Raw genomic sequence first — 18473 nt, forward strand, 5'->3', positions numbered from 1 at the left:
ATGTGAACATTTATATAGTTACAGTTTATAGCAAAGATAATGTAACTGGAATGTTTTGAATTATGGTTCTGGACAATTATATATTTCTTCTAATGTAATTGCTAACTGACCAGAGTGATCTTAGAGCCTGGAAATATGAGAATGTTAATTAAAACTGAAAATATTAAAGGGCCAGGGTATTATTTTTTGTATTTAGGTATTCAAGGATAGATAATTTGATTAAATTTAAAAAATGTTAAGTTTTCTCAACTTAAGAATGGTCTTGAAAGTTGCCGGATCACTAAGATATGTCTGACACAATAGCTAAGTGTTGTTAGGGATTGTGACTCCTTTTATTACAACATTTTATTTCCATTCCAACTTCTCTAAGAAAAAAATGCTGTTCTCTGTGAATTTTTGAAAAAATAATCACTGCTATCCCATCAGTAACACAATTGGTGCCTAAGAACATCAAATGGTAAATCCAGGCATATTAATTACATCATTAAAGTAGCATTTGGCGCCCTGCTGAGATACATTACAATAACAATAACCTTTGTGTTAATAGGATTCACTAGCAGCGTGTAATGCAGAAGTTGCATACAATGAAGATATCCCATTCAACCACCTCATGGCATAAATCAATATAGTCAGAGCAACAAAGAGTGAGTATTTCCATAAAAATGACATTAGACTATTTGTGTGTGTGTGCATGCCTGTGTGAGTGTGTCTCTGTGTGGAATGCCACAATTTAAAAGCCAGATAAACTGCTCGAGAGAAAGCAGAGTTGCTTGGTTACATCTGCTGAAAACAATCTGTGCTGTGTACGAGAACTCATGTCAGCCCAGTAATTACCACAACTGAGATAAAGCCTGTGCTAAATGTCACCTGCCGCTGACAAGCACAGGAAGCCAAGCACCGCTAAATGAGTCAGTTACTCCGAGAGTGCTTAGCTCTACTTGCAGGCTAAACACATTTGTCTCGCATTTAAAAGGAAAAAGTATATATATTAAAAGAAAAAAAATCATAAACACATTTATAATGAAAACCTCACCCCAAATCCTCACTGCCCACTCGGAAGTGAATTAGGTAAGAAGGCTAAGAGATGCAATTGGGGCAAAGAAGAAAGATTGGAGCATTAATGAGCATTTCTGTGAGTTGGGCAGAGCTTTCCACCTTCTACCACAAATTGGTCATTTAGTCAGTGCAATGCAATTTCCCATCATCTAAAATGATCCCCCAAAGACAGCTGAGGTATATATTGACAACAACAAACCAATAACACACCAAAACAATTTGCTCGTGTCTGCATATAAAGCCTATGCACACAATGTGTGTGTGTGTGTGTGTGTGTGTGTGTGTGTGTGTGTTTAAATCTTAAATACCAGGGAGTTTACTGGTGTTTTAATAAACATTTCTGACAAAAGCAGAATCAATAATGTTGGTGTGAAGAAAATGCCCTCTCTCCTACTCATTTTCTTTCATCACTCCTTTAAAAATCATTCCCTCCCATGATAATTTTATTTTAGCTGTTTTGTAATGTGACGTGATTACTAAAAGACTCTCCAGTCATCTGATCACCTAATGCTTTCTAAGCACTTAAATGAAAACCTCTAGTTCCCAGGCAGAAGATCTGGAGTGCAGTAAGCACCAAGACCCGGAGGGAAATTATATAGCCAGAACAGCTTATTCAGCAACCAGAAGGGTAGTGGTGAGGAGTGATATCAGGATGATGATATGAATCTCAAAAGAGGCCTTAATGACCATCTTACTACCTTTATGAATGTGCCAAATTTCAGGGTCTGACTGTCAGTCTTTGGCCTCAGGAATCTTATTTTTAGAATACTGCAAGTAAATTCAACTTTTGGGGTACAATCTCATGAAGTAAGCTCACAATTAGTTGGAAAATGAATATTTACAATAATACATTAATTCTAGAGCCTGAGACTATCTGAAAGTAGACTCTCTGAGCAGCCAAATTGTTGTTAGAAGATGTTTTCTGATGAGAATAGAACCAGAATCAGGAGAGTTTGATGAATTTGAAAGTTTAATTTCTTCCTTCTCACCGTTGGGATGGAATTGCCAATCTGGCTACAGTGGGATGGGAATATGGAAATCTGTTAGCTTTAGCTACAGCATCTGTTTTCACATTAAGGATGTGCTTGCCCTTGGGACAAAACTTGCAGCCTATCAATAATCTATAATTATTGAATTCTTATTATGTAGCAGGTAACTGTCCAAAATGATTTCCATGCTTTGCCTTCTTTATTTATCAAAAGGTCTGTGGAGCTAAATATTGTAATTAACTCAATTTTACAAGAAAACTTATCTAAGCTCACACAATCCAAGCAACATTTGTTTTCATCTGTCACCAGCCAGTTGTCGATTGGCCCACACCAAGACCATTCATTCATTTTAGACAAATTGAAAGATTATTATGGCAATGTAAAAAGTAAAAGTAAATCATAGTTAAAACATTAGTAGTATTTTTTTATATATATAATTTAGAGTAACAGTGGGCAAACTATGGTCCAAGGCCAAATATAACCTTTCATCTGGTTTTGCATGATCCATGCTAAGAATGACTTTTATGTTTTTAAAGGGTTGCAAGGAAAAAGAAAAAAAATACTGCTTTGTGATACATGAAAATTATGGGAAATTACAATTTCAGTTCCTGTAAATAAAGCTTTATTGAGACATAGCCGCATGCGTTAATTTCAGCTGTTTTTGTGCTACAGTGGCAGAACTGAGTAGATGCAACAGAAGCCACATGATCCGCAGAGCCTACGTAAACTCTCTGGCCCTTTATAGAAAATACTTCTCGACCTTGATTTAGAGGGACGGTATTTTCCAAACCTTTTATTATAGTTTGTCCATTGGACTTGGTGGTGGTGTACTTAAACTTTGGGTTTAAGTTTTTGGGTTTAACATTTAGAATTATTTATATTTTATTTCTACTAAATCAGAAAGCCTAATTTGTAAGAGGTCATTGAAATAGTATGAAGTGTTCGATAGTTGATCAAACATAGACTCAGGAATGAAAGGTGAATTCTTACTGAAAACAACCTTCAGAACTCTCTCAGGTGCTGCCATAGGAGCATATACAAAAGTTGGAAGGTTGACTATTTCTCTGTGGAGATCCACTGGGTGGACATCTACTCTTAATTTTGGATGCATTAATCTCTGCAATGTGTTTCATGACATTCTGGATCATTGCTTGGATATGATTTAAAAATGTGACTCTATAGAAAACAGTATGGAGGTTTCTCAAAAAACTAAAAATTGATTTACCATATGATCCAGCAATCCCTCTATTGGGTATTTACCCCAAAGAATTGAAAATTCATATCTGAAAAGATATTTGCATACCAATGTTCATAGCAGCACTATTCACGGTGGCCAGGACATGGAAGCAACTGAAGTGTCCTATGATAGATGATTGGCTAAAGAAGCTGTGGTACATATGTACAATGGAATATTACTCAGCCATAAGAAGAAATGAAATGCTGCCATTTGCAACAACATGGATGGACCTTGAGATAATCATGCTAAGTGAAATAAGCCAGACAGAAAAAGTTGAAAACCATATGATATCACTTATATGTGAGATATAAACCTGAAAGTAATAAATGAACAGGACAAACAAACAGAGACTCATGGATATGGACAATAGACTAGTGGTTACCAGAGGGTAGGGAGGAGGGGTTAAGGAGGAGGTAGATGGAGTAAAAGGGGTCAAATATGTGGTGACATTAAAGAATTGAAAATAAATAAATTGATGAAAAAGAGAAAAAAATGTGACCCAGAATTCTTCATAAATTTATTTTTCTAGTGAATGAAAAAATAATCAAATGGGAAAAGTTAGGCTCTTGAGGATGAAGCCATTTGCAGCCCTTTTGGGTCTTGACAGAAAAATTTTTTGACATTTTTCTCAAAATATTAAAAGTTATGCATTTTTTGGCCCTGAAATGTAGTTCTCCCATGCAACATACTTAATAGATTGTTGAGATCTGCTTCTTGAGCAAGCTACTTATCATAATGAAAATGGTCTTTACTGACATTATCAATTACATGAAGAAATGTTATACATCTTTTATTGCAAAAATTCATGTTAGAATCTTTTCTTCAACTATCAGGGAAAAGTTCACTCAACTTTATTGAGAAAAATAGTATTATATACATGGCTTAATTCTTTACTTGTCTAAAAGCATATATACTTGGTGACTGTAGTGCCACAATATTAATAAATTTTGCTATTTCCTTAAACAATTAAGTCAGGAACCTTATTGTTTTTAATTTTTTTCAGGCTTATTGTTTTAAAATTTAACATATTTTTTAATTAAATAGTTAGTAGACAAATACATTATTATTTTAAAAATATTAAAACATTAGAAATAAATTTAAAGTACCCTTTACCACACACATTTTAATTTTTTTCTCTAGAAGCAACAATTTTATCAGCTCAATGTATAATTTTCTCAACTTTTTATATGAATTAGCATATAGAAATGTTTTTTGTTTTGTGTATAATTTAAAGTAAATATTACAATACTATATGTGTTCTTTGGTAGCTTACTCTTTTACTCAACAGCACATCTACTGTTTAATGATACCAAACACGTCCTGTAATATATTAATTCTCCCATTGAAGAAACATTTCTTGGTATCGCAAAACATTACTGCAATAAATATTTTTGTTTAAATCCTTTTGTGCATATGAATCAATGTTTCACAAGATTCAAGAGGTAGATTTTCAGGAAGTTTACACACTTTCAATTTCAATGCATACTATTAAATTGGCCTTCAAAATGTTGCACATACTTATTTATATTATTGCGAGAATGATGTGAGGGTTGTCATTCTCCACGCCCTTAACAGCATTTTAATTTTTGCAAAGTAGTAGGTGATAAATTGTATCCATTGTTATCATGTCTTATTTTTAATTTTTAAGGAGATTAAGCATCTTTCGTATGCTTTATTGATCACTTAATTTTTTTCCTCTTCTCTGAATTGACTGCTTATATGTTTTCCCTATTTTTCTGTTGCACTCATTGTTCTTTACTTATGCACTTTATATTCTTTTCATATTTTGAATAGAAAATATTATTTTCCCTGGCTACCACTTCCCTTAACATGAATGGTAGCATCTCATGTCAAACAGAGGTTTTAATTTTGTTATCAAATGTATTAGTCTTTTCACATTTGTTTTTGCTATGCTTCTTGTTTAAGAACTTTCTAAGACATGTAAAAGTGTATTTTCTTTTTTATATGATTTTTAAATGTTTAAGTAGAATTTAATTTTGTATTGGTATGAGATAGAGACCTAACATTTTCCCCCAAATTATTAGCAGATTGCCCCTGTAAAATTTATCTAGTATTTATTCTTTTCCACTGATTTGAAGCAGTACTCTTATTAGACCTTAAATTTCTATATGTACATAAGAATTTCAGGGCCTATATTCTATTCCATTCATTCACTTGCTATAGTAACCTGATATTTAAATTTCTATATCTTTATGTTTATTTTTAGTGTTTTGTTGTGTGAGTCCCCTGCCATTATTTTATTTTTCAAAATTCTCCTGCCGATTCTTTTATATTTCCTTGTATGATTATAAAATTAGCTAACTAAAGTCAATGGAAAGACACGAAAATTTCATTGTGATTTATTTGGGTTGAAAGATAAAATTTAATAAGAATTTCAATATTTTTATATCAGTGATTTTTTTCCTCTAAAAATATTGTAGATCTCATCATTTATTCAGATTTTATGTCATTCAGTAAAATTTTGTGGTCTTCTTTATAAAGAAATCCATACATTTTATATTTATTCAAATATATTTTAGTTTTATATTCTATACAGAACAAAATATTTTCTACTACATTTTGTTTCTGCATATTGCTAATATAAGTACAAATTTGGCTTTTCATGACAAGACAATATCCATATGAAACAACCAGTTTGAGCCTTAGGAAGAGATATGGACATTGGCTTGTCTAGTTGGATGTTCCCACTCGAGACTGACTCTTAAGGGAATGATTCAAATATTTAAGGAATGATGAGGAGTTGGTAAAGGAAGCACTAAGTTCAAGTGACTATGGTGTTGTATGTCAAGTGGCAGCTCTGCCAGATGCATTACTGTAATTATTTTGTATGTTATCTTGGCTATGTTCCACCATCTTGCCTTCCTTGGACACTACAGTGCCTGACATCTAATTCATCTGTGTTTTACATGATTCCCATTTGTCCCATGACCTACCTGTTGCCCTTATAACAAATTCCTTTTCTATTTAAATTAACCAGTTTGTTCTCTCTCTTGCAAACAAGCACACTTGGTAGATAGATTTTGGCACAAAGGAATGGCTTTCAGGTGAAAGTCCCTCAGGAAAATGAGGCTATAGAGAATCTGGGATTGTTTATCTGTTCTGAGTTTAGTAAAGATCATGAAAATACCACTAACATCCCGTGATGACACTCTGAAAGCTCTCTCCCAGTAGTGGCCAAGAACTTAATTAAATTATCATCAGCAGTCACCTTGACCGCAGTGCTGATTGAGGTCAGGGTTTGGAGGAACCATGTTGCTGTTGCCACATAACACTAGAAAAGGCAAGTGAAATTCAAGGAATGTAGAACAAAATAGCTAGTTCTAATAATGCTGCACAGCTTAAAGCAAGAATAATCAAACCCAAATCCGTAAATTCCTGTCCCATGACTGTGAGCAGAGACTTTGTATTTTTTAAGTTACAGAGCTAAAGTAGCTAAACTAGATAAAACTAAATATTTGGTGCAGCACGGTGCTGAAGTACATTGTTATTTGAATCCATAGCCTCACCAGGTAATTTTTGCGAATGTTAGGGTATTGATTATGTAAGAGTAGTCCTCGACAATTTGGATGGGGATCAATTAAAATAATTGAAGGACTCTCCTCCTCCACTGAGCCTTATTGATTACTTAAGTGCATCTCTCCCCTTGGTTGATGAAAGATATCCTCCCTTGTTTGAAGACACTATACCCTTTCGTACTTGGGAGTTACCTTGCAAAAAGAGTTCCATTCCCCTTTTGCCTGTTTCTCTCCAAACAACCAGACAAGTCCCAACAGGACCCAAACGGCCAATTGGAAAATCACATTTGGGGAGAAGTGAGAGACTAACAAAACAAAAGAATTGCACGACTTTGGTAATTTATGTGAACAGAATTGAAAGAATATATGAGAATGAATTCTGAAGTTTCACAAGAAGAGAGAAACAACATTTTAGATCAGGTAGAATTTAGCAGTGTACACACACATACCAGAGTTCTGATTCATTAGCTAGCCCAAGGAGCCGTTTGCTGTGCTGCTGAGAGAACACTGGACTCAGTGGTGCCCCATGTTAAAGGAAATTGTCAGAAATTAATTTGGGTGAGACAAAAATTAAAAGACACAGATCATATTATTTAGCCATGGTTAAAATTCTAATAGAAACCTTTGACCACGTATTTCAAGGATACTTAATAAAAAACATTTAGTGAGGTTATTGACACAAGTGCTTTTGGGAGTGGAAAAGCCATTACTTTGGTTAAGGGAGAAATTTAGAGATTATTTACTAACCATTCATTATAAAACTTAAATTCAATCCACACTTATTCTTTTTCTAGCCAACACAAAGTTGAACTTTTATACATTTTTACTGAAGTAAGAAACATTATTTTTCTATGATATTTGGAAACCATTTTAAGGCTTACTTTCCAAGAACTGCTCTCTTATTAATTTATAAATGATTTATTTGTTATGTAAAACTACACTTGTTAAAATGTGTGTTGCTAAGAATTATGTTTCTTCATTTCTCTATTAGAGTAGACTAAATTTGCTGATTACCTTGTGAAAATTAACCCACTAAATATGACCTCCCTGACCTGTGATAATTAATTGAATCTGTATATACTACTAATGTATTTTATTTTTTAAAATAAAATTGACACATGACTAATAGTTTACTCTTATAACACCATGTAAAATTTTGTTCTTCTACTTTGATATATTGTGGAAGAGAGAAGTATTGGTGTACATTTAACATGTATCATTTGTTCCCCACTGAGTAGGCCTTATAACATTCCCCCTACCAAAGCCTTGAAAAGTACATAGATGATAACAGAACCAGCATCTTTGCAAAGAGATGTGTTGGCTCTTCTCTCTGTTATGGGAATTCTGGTGGGAACACTTCAATTTAGATGGGCTCCATGATTTTGATGGAAAGGGAATACCCAGGGAATAGCAAAGGCCAAGAAGCAGTTTGGTGAAAGCTAAGTTAATAGCACAACTATTAAAACCAAAGAGAGCCAGTTAATGTAATAGACAGCAAACCCAATTTGGTAAATGGAATAATCTAAACCACATGAATCTTAACTGATTATGGGAAACCTAGATGGAAACAAACAATAAAATAGCTGCCATGCTCTACTATTCAGACTTTCAGATTACATAAGGCATATTTGGGGCATGAGTTTACTTCCAAAAGATCCAATTGGACCCCAAACTGATCTTGTGAATATTAGTCTAGTTCCTGAATATAAAGTAGGAATTAATTATACAGTAGATGCTTTTGGTTCCTTGTGTCACATTCTCTTGGTCCATTTCTTTTTAATTAAAATTTTTTTAAAATTTCTTTTTCTGTCTTTTCTCTTCCTAGGAGAATGAGTATGATGTAGCGTTACTTAGTGGATGAGATCTAGTAGATAATTGAAGGAGTTGGCCTTTTCTAAAGTTTGTACAGTTAAAAAGAGAGAAGGCAATGTATTAGGACACAAATGCAGGGGGCAGATAGATGTGTTGGAGAGATCTTGTGGAAGTTCACTTCTGATTGCTTCTCCTTGCTCTGAAATAGGAAGGAAGTTCATAGATGAGAGAAGGATGAGGGAGGAGAATTTTTAAATTTGAGTATAGAGGAGACTACATACAATCATCTAGGTAAATGGGAGAGTGAAATGGTCTGAGGAAAAAGAATAAAATTGCCAGGCAGCATTATGGGCCCATTTAAAGTGATCAGCATGGTTGTAATAGTGAGATGTCTGTGTGCATGTGTTTGTGTGTGTGTGTCTCTGTGTGTGTGTGTTTTCAATCTCATTCAACTACTTTGGTGCAAATATGAAGTAGGCAGAAAATGAAACTTAACTAAGGTTTTGATTTAGCCAACGTAAGAAACTAAAGAATTGAGGGTATATATGATGGAAGGATTTTAATGACTGATCAGGGTAAGCTGCATGCCCAGAGAAATGAAGATGTGCCGGAGTGAGGGAAAAGGAAAAGGCTGTGGAAGCAATGAATTGTGAGTAATGATGTAGATAAAGGATTGTTGTGTTTGAAGTAATACGTGTGTGACTTGAAAAGATAGGAAAGGTCAGAGAACAGGAAGACTAAAATTAAGATTTTAGAGAAAGAGACAGTATTTGGTAAGAACTTTTAGGGTAGGGTCATGGGAATGAATAATCAAGGTAGGCTGTAGGGCAATATCATTGAATGAGGATAAATAAGACATTAGGAAGTCAGAGATTGACAGGCTCACGTTTGCTTGTTGCAAGCACCAGTGATTATAACCAAGGCGACTATATAATTTATTGCCCAAATTGGAACACTTTTGAGAGTAAAATGTGGATCTATTCAAAATTACCACAGGACAACAAGTGATATTGGGACCATAGTTATGTAATGGAGAGAGTGCCAGTGAACAGTTGATAAAATCTTTAGGTAATGAGAAGAGTGACCTTGAGGTTATCAGTAGAATGAAGGACAGTGGATAGGCTGATGGAATGGGTTTAAGTTGGTGTTTTTTTTTGGCTACTAACATGAACAGTGATAAAGTATTTGAAGAGTAAAATGGTGGAAAGGATTTGGTGTTGAGGTGTGAAAATAGTTTGGTAGGAACCGGTTCAAGTCTGGGGCTCCAATCAAAACTCGACTTTTGATTTCAAGTCTGGGGCTCCAATCAAAACTCGACTTTTGATTTCAAAAGTGTGGAATCTGAAAAGATGCAGTACACATTCTCTACCCTCTTGCCTTGCTGGAAGTAGCCTGTGTCCACTAACCATTATCATCTTTCCCTACACTAGATGCTTCAAAGGCTCACATGACGCTTATGCCCAACATAAGGGGAAAGAGACAGAACAAGGAATGATCTAATGTGTAGACCTCATAGAAAAGAAATGAGAATAATCTTTTTGGGTCAAGGACTTGCCCCAAGGTTTTAACCTGCTGTGGTTTAAGGTTTTTTATTTCTACTTCATTCAGATGTATTTCAAAAAAGGTTAAAAGGTATTCATTTAATTGCCTGTGTGTGAACGTTCAGGCAGAAATTAGCGAAAATATTGGAAAATTAGATGAAAATGTGGTTTGTTAATAGTTCATCTTCAAGGCTTAAATGAAGACATGAAAAGAAAATGAAAATGGGCAAAAATAATAGACAAAGCACATATCTCACTAATTTGGTTTTATATGACTTGTGATAACAATTAGCTTTCAGGAACCAAAGATAGCACGTAACTGGCTTCCTTTGTCTTTCCTGTTATTAACCATGCTGAAGTACTGGGGTAGGCAAAATTTCCCGATACACGGGGGAAATGCCTTGCCATTTTGAAGAACAGCTTAGCTGATGTTATTGTTTGACTCAGAAGGAGATCTCGTTTTTTTCTAAGGAAAAAAAAAAAAAAGAAATTAGTGCGGATAAAGTACCAGGAATCTTGAAGTAAACTCTTTTTAGTTTGTAAATAAGTGAAAATCATTCACTCTTTGTCACTCTGTTTCTCTCCATCTTTCATATCGCCGCATGAGGTTTCAGACATACATTTAACTGCTGAAGTAACTTGAGCTACAAATAAGTGTACTTGAAAAAAAACCTCTACATCTGTGAAAAACAGCTTCAAATGGAATATTAATACATTTATTTAAATTTAAAATCCATTTTAGATTTTGAAAAGCCTCAAGTTTAGCTACTTTTTGCTCTGTGACAGTGTTTTTATGTTCGAGTCAAATGGAAGAATTGTTCTCTTTGGTCTCTTTGTTTTGAAGGGTAAAGTAGATAAAGCAATGAGGTTTGGGAGATGATATGTAAGACATTTTTTTTCCTTTGAGCATATTTAACTCCTTAGTAAGTGGTATGATAAACACACATCAAAGGCCATTTTGAAACATCGCTGTCCACTACTTTACCTGGATAACCCCTAGTTATTCTTCAAAACTCAGGCAGTTGTCATTTCTTTCAGAGGTCTTCTTGAAGGCCCACAAATAGATGCTTTTCCTGTTGTAGCCCTTCATGTTTTCCTCTACCACAGCACTCATCACGTTATATTGAAATTAAGGTTCTGATTCATGTTTATATGCTCAGTGGTATCCACTATAGGTGGCCTAAAAGGAATGTTCAATAAATGTAGGTTTAATTAAAATGTACAGAAAGGTTCTTTCACTATTTCTCCTATTGTGTATATATAAGTCCTTTTTGTCTCAGAGAAGCAGTTACATATTGCAATGAACCTTCCAGAAATGTTCCGCTTACAATCAGAAGGCAGTTTAAGTGTTAAGAAAACAATAAAAGTTTATAGTATTCTTATGCTAACATCCCAATTTATCCTAGGCAAAACGATGAGGAATTTAAATAAAATTCTTCCCTTTCAGCATCAGAACCCTCTCCAGTGGTGCTTCCATTCATGTTGCTCCCTAGAGTCTTGTGAAAGTTGTCCTTCCAGAATGATCTCTTCCTTCTCCCTCAAAACTTCTTTTGACTGACAGAATGTTTGGAAAGGTTATAATTTAAAAAAATTCTGTTTAAAATGTCACTTACTGATAATAGGTATGAGGTGTGGCCCTCTTGTCTTTTCTTTAAAGCTTTTGACAAACCCTATTCCTGGATGAACCAAATAATTCTCGTTTTCTTTGTTTTCACTTGAACAAGAAAGTGGAACTTAGGAATCACCAAAGTAAAATGAGTAGTTTTCTACGCTATATTCATCATCCCCAGCCGCAAATGGGCTTTCAAATTGCCAGATGGTATTTTTTTCAGATTTTTTAGCACACAAAGATTGAGGCAAGGATTAATATGCAGTTATTAATGGGCATGATGGTAAGAATGTGGACAATGGAGGTGAGACGCGAACAAATGTGAAAGAACACAATAGGATGTTATTATGCTACTTCCCTGCTTCATGTGAACTGTAAAGTGTCTCAGCAGGCGTGTTCTCAGCAGGTGGAGAAAATTTCTGTGGTTGGGCTCTAAGGAAGATCTGTATCTCAGGGCAGTCTGTGACAAGAAAAAAAGGGGGGAGGGAAATAACACCCAGTTCTTTTTGGTTTCCCATTTCCCAAGCACGGGGGCACATTTTCTTGCCCTTTGGTGGGTGTTCAGGAAGCCCTGTGGTGTGGCATTTTACTCAAGGCCAGAAGTGGAAAAGTGGCTTACCATGGATAAACACAGTGTATGGGATGGGGAGCCATGTAGACATGGCACTCAGAATCTACCCTGAGAAGCTTGCCAGAGGCAATAGTGGTCACAGTGGCTTGGTACAGGTAGGAGCTAGTCCTTTCTAAAAAAAAAAAAAGTAACAATCAAGGGAATTTAGGGAGGGTGTGGTGGCGTTGTAGTGTGTCAATGTAGCTAGGTTGAATTCATTTTCCAGAATTCCTCTCCCTGTAGATTTCCTTTTAGGTGGGCCACAAAGAACATTTCTACATGAGATATAAAAGGCAGAAGTGAAGCGCCTTTTACACTACTAAGGTTGGGACTAGAGCTTTTATAGCTCACATGTGTTTTTGCTTATGTACTAACTCAACTCATGGCAATGCAACTGTTGCATTTTCCTATGGATTTTCCCTCACCTTCACTCCTGGGCCAAGTGTGTATTTACTTTGATGATGAAAGGTGCCAGCTTCTCTTCAAGGACACTTGCTCTTCAAGGTGGGGTATTAGTTTGTTCTCATGGATTTCAGTTTGTTCTTGTTCTCCCCATTTTGCATCTATCTTCTCTACTGCCTGCCCTCACTTTTACAGAGACTGTTTCAGCAGTGTTCACAATTGTATAATGTCAAACACTACCTAGCAATTACTTCTTTGATGAAACCCTGACTGACACAGAGGGAAGAAAGGTTTTTGTACATTACAGTCTACCACTTGTACCTCCGAGAGCCTTGTATCCTCCCTTTCATCCAGGTCCCTTATTTTCTGTGTCTGAGAATGGAGTTGCTCTTGCTTCTCCTTTAAAGAGCCCAATAATATACACAGACACTTTCAAGGCAGTATTTAGTTTTGCTGTCCTGAATAACTTAGCAAAGAGAATTAGTGAAACAAAGCCATAGTCCGCATAATTGGCAAAAAGAGATGGTGGGTCCATGCTTTGAAAGAACATGCCTCATCATGTCGGGCACCTGGTAAGGAAAGAGTTAATTTTTCTAGCAAAGATGGTTCCGTATATTTGGGTTTTCAGGATGATAGCATTCACCCGCCAAGATATTCCTATCCCAGGTCTCAGTGTCCCACTGTCTCTTTCCCACTGTCTTGACTATAATATCGGCATCTGAAAATTGCATATTTGATCTCCATTGCATTTTTGTCATCCAAATAACCAGATCGTGGGTTTGATTTTCAGTACAGTCTGCCGAAGATACAGAAGATAAAGGTCTTTTTAAGGGCTATCACTGAGATGATTTCGCTCTTAAAACATTACCCCCCTCCTTTTTTTTTTTTGGAAGGGAGGGGACATGATTGTCTTGTACCCGTCATTTTCTTTTTGCACAGTCTCTAGGGTTGTCTTAAGAAAACATTCTAATGTACATTTTTATATTAACGTATTTTCCATACTGGTTAAGTGTTACAGCCACTGAATTACCAATGCCTTGCTTTCTACAGGCACTTCGTTCCTATTAATCACAGGTGGTAGCTTAAGGACCAACCCAGTTGCCGCCAGTAGCTTTCTGTTGGTTTTACACAAATGAGCAACTCAACAAGTTTTCTTGACCATCCTGACCATCTGTTTTCTTGAACCACTTCCCATACTAATTGTTTTAGTTTAGGTATTATGAAAAGCTGAGCCTAGATAAAGGCAAAGGTGCAGAATTTTTGTGCTATTCAAGCCCAAATGGAAAAGGTGAGTAAAATAAAGCAAGCAAAAGAAATACATAAACAGCAATAAAATGTGATGGACTATTACAATGGCTACCAATTCATGATAAATTTTGAAGTAGCACATCAGGACACTCAGCAGGCATGCTTGCTTGACATATGCTACAAGTAGGGACTACACATTGATTAGTAGAGGGAAGGGAGAAAATGAAGGGATTCATCTAGCTGGGCCCCTCTCATCTCTTATTTTCCATTGGCCAGGTTTCACCCCATGGGAGATAATTACCTTGAACTGTTTGGGCTGATCCACCTGGCTCCTTGTTGGATGCTCTGGGAGTCATATTCTACCCCTGACGTATATTATTTCACCTAAATGCAAAGTACAAGAAGGCAAAAGCATGGACAACAGTATGTGATTTATAACGGCTATGGAGTTGACCTTGGGTTTTAATGTGGACTATAACCAGCTCAGAGATCTCAGCAATGGTGACAGTGACAGTGGAATAGTGGTCTTGAAGGCAAGTGGTAAGTTCTGAAAGAAAAAAGCAGTTGATGAAACTGGAAGAGGTACATTTGTGTCTAATACACTGGTAACACTAGTATGATTCCTTAGCCAACTCATTTTTGCATCCTCTACAACCATTATTTAAAACTTTATCTAATCTAGCCATCCTACAGACCATTTACTCCCTTACATCCAACAGAAAACAGTGGCTCCTCTTTTATAAACAATTTAGGAATAATGAAAAAGACACTTTCTCATGTTGTAAAAATCAAAGATGCAAGCTCACCTTTATCTGTATCCTCGCTATGCTCCTTATTTCCTCTTATACAATAGAAGAACTATCTTTGCTTTTATTAAGATCTTCAGTTTGTCTATTGTGTTCCATTTCCTCTTACCATCTCAGGAACCTGAAATCACTGGCTGACATTTTTTTTTCTTTCTCTCACATTCAAACTCCCTCACAGCTATCATGTAGCAGGCTTTATCTATATACTTAGGTGTATATCATATAAAGGTGGTCATGTGAAACTATCTCTGACTTTAAAAAACATTTAGTTAATTTTTAAAAATAATACATGCTCATCGTTACAAGTTAAATATTATATATATCGAAATGCTCATATCTTTATCTTTCTACCTCTCTATTATCTCTCCTCCAGAGCCTGAATATTAACAATTTGATGTGTTATATATACATATACACCGCAGAAAGGACAATAGTGCTTATTGAATATCTTCTTCATCTCCCAGCCCCACTCCTTTGCTGATAGATTGGGTTCATATGACTAGCGCTGGCTAATAAAACTGTACTGGAAGTGTGTCTGAGGCCCTGCGCTGGCAAACTTAGAGGTTCCAGGTTCCATGTGGCATAACTTCCAGATGGAGGAGGCCTCCTGATCGACATGGGCAAATTTATTTTTTCACTTAACAGTAGTCCTAGGGCTTCTCCATCCTTTTCAAAAGCTGAAACATATTCTAGAGTATGACTATATCATAACTTTTTTCACTATTTCCCTACTGTCATATTTTCAGATTGCTTACAGTTTTTGTTTTGGTACAGTTTTGCCTCTACGAGCTGTGTTGCCAAGATTACCTTTACATGGACAGCTTTACATACTGACATCTTTGTTTTTGTAGTGCAGTTTTCCCCAAATGAGATGCATGGGTCAGGGATATATGTGTGTTCATTTAAGTAGAGATTTCCTGACTATGTTACGAAAATGTTTTAAGCCTTTCACACATACATCAGAAATATATGAGTGCATGTTTTTCTTTAATCTTAACAACACTAGATATTTCTTTTCACAGCTTTTGCTGATATAATTAATATACTCTGCTTGTTTTTGCTTAACTATTATAAAGTTGAATGTGCTTGTATATGTTTACTGGTGATTTAAATTTCAATTTCTATAATAGTTTCTATCATATTATCATTTTTTTGTTTCTTTTTGTATTTTTTTCTTACCAATACATAGGAGATCTGTTTTTATGGAGTACAAAGACTCTGTCATATATGTTGGTAATATTTTCTCTTAGCTTGTCATTTGCCATTTTAAAATTTAAATTGATATTTTTAGTAGCTTATGTATTAAATGATTCAGAATTTAAAAAGTACAAAAATGTATTCAGTGAGCAATTGCTCTCTCATTCCTGTCACTGAATATTGAGATTCTATTTCTATTAATTTTTCATGCATATATTAAGATTTTCCATAATTATGCAAATACATTGTATGTATTTTATGCATCTACATGCAGCATGTATATATACACATACATATAAGTATATATATATGTGCATATAAGTGTTCTTTATTCTCCCACTGTTTCCCATGCTTTTGTGTTTTTTACTTAATGGAATATCTTGGGCATTATTTTATATCAAAAGATAAAATGTCTTTTCATTCTTTCTTACAGTTACATAGTGTTGTACTATATGGCTGTATGATAATTTACCATATTTAATTAGTATTCCTATGGATAGACATTTAAATAGTTTTCAATCTTTGATTAATGAAAAGAACTGCAATTAACAACCTTATTTACATTGTTTTACATATGTGCAACAGCAACTGTAGAATAAATTCCTAGAAGTATACTTTCTGGCTTGAAGGATCTGTGCATTTGTAATTTTGATGGCTATTATTAGATTGTCTTCCAGAGTGGTTAGTCCGATTCCCACCATCAATGTATGAGAATACCTGTTTCCTCAGACCCTCTCTCCAACGTTTGTTGTCAAACTTTTTGATCTTTTCAGTTGGTTATTCAGACTGGACTGGCGAAATGGTTAAATAATATCTTTTAACATAAATGGGATTGTTAATTTTGAAAAGTCATTCAAATTTAATTTTCTATCGACTATGTTTACCTTTTTCGTTTCCATTTTTGTCTTTCTTAATTGAATTATTGGTCTTTTTCTCATTGATATTATACAAATACACAATGGCCAGACTGTATGTATGTATGTGTGTGTATATACATATACATATACATATACATATACATATACATATACATATACATATACATATACATATACATATACATATGACTCTCACACATACCCAGGAACAAACAGTCCAGGAAACCAAACTCTAATTTTTGTAACAATCAGCCCCAAATGGCCAGGACTTGATTGATAACTGACAGCTTCTCTAATTTTGGCCTCTGCTTCCAACTTAGGACCAACCAGAGAAAACCAAAAACGTACCTCTAACCAACCACACAGGATATTCCACATTCTAGTTAGTCTGCCTACAGCTTCCCCTTGCAACAGTCTCTGTTTAGGTCTCACTGGAAGCCTTCCCATTTTCCACTATGGAGCTTTCCCACTACTCTGCCTGCCTTTGAGTCTCTGCCAAAACACAAATGATGGTGGCTGACTCCCTTACCTGAGCAGACTTGAGTAGGCTTTGCTTGTTCTCATTTGGGTGGTCTTTGTTTATTTCTACAATATTTAACAGTTCTTTCTATTTTAGGGATATTAGCCTCTAATATGATTTGAAGTACAAGCATATTTTTGACCTCGTTAGAGTGTATTTAAATATCAACATTTAACTTATGCGTGAACTATATACAGAGAAGTGCACAAATCATGAATGTACCCCTTGATGGCTTTTCACAAAGTAAACACTTACATGTAACATGATCAAGAAGTGAGTGTTACCAAAACCCGAGAAGCTCCTTTGTGCCTCCTTGCAATTACTATTCACCCCTACAACCTTTACTTCTCTTCCCTCATAGTGTAACTATTCTCTTAATCTCTAAAACAATAGCATAATTTGCTGCTCTTGAGCTTTATAAAATGGAATCATACAGTATGTACTCTTTTGTTTCTGGCTTCTTTTATTCAATCTTGTGTGGATGAGATTCATTTATGTATGCAGTGAAAATTAATTTATATCCATTGCCTTAGTATTCTATATGGATAGACCACAATATATTTATCCAGTTTACTTTAAACTAGAACTAGTGGAGATTGACTTTTTATTTATGTTGGTATTTCCTTCTTTCTTCTTCCAAATTCCACAAAATGTTTCGCACAGGTTTAAGAAAAGTAGTTGTTTAATAAATGTTGAATGAATGATCTGTATTAGCAGTGCTGGGTGGTCACATGGATGATTAAGAAATTGCTTAGTGGATAGCTTTCTCATCCTTAAACACATTCAAAAACATCATAATAGTATTGATCTCATTATTGTTTATCATGATTCTCACCCATTCTGCAACCTAGGTGAATAGTAGAGCAAATTTTTCAGAAACAAGAAGAAAATGAGGAGAGAGCGTGATGTGGATAGTTTGGATTTTTTTAGTGAGAGCTTGCTGGAAAGAATGCTTTCCTAAAGACTGGTTGAGAGTCAGCATATAGCTGTAAACTGACCTTGGAGACACTGCTGTGCACACTACATTTTATA

General features: G+C 35.2%; 1 long non-coding RNA gene across 1 annotated transcript in view; it reads left to right on the forward strand.

Moving 5' to 3' along the window:
• LOC107501052 overlaps window positions 1-14445 on the forward strand; it is a 53763-nt gene extending 39318 nt beyond the window's left edge. The window contains exons 2-3 of the long non-coding RNA XR_001594673.2: window positions 548-644; window positions 14317-14445. This is a non-coding gene — a long non-coding RNA (uncharacterized LOC107501052). The remainder of the gene's footprint in view (window positions 1-547; window positions 645-14316) is intronic.
• Window positions 14446-18473: the final 4028 nt, after the last annotated feature.

This window comes from Rousettus aegyptiacus, unplaced genomic scaffold (assembly GCF_014176215.1).
Source record: "Rousettus aegyptiacus isolate mRouAeg1 unplaced genomic scaffold, mRouAeg1.p scaffold_m13_p_8, whole genome shotgun sequence".
NCBI classification, from domain to species: domain Eukaryota; kingdom Metazoa; phylum Chordata; class Mammalia; order Chiroptera; family Pteropodidae; genus Rousettus; species Rousettus aegyptiacus.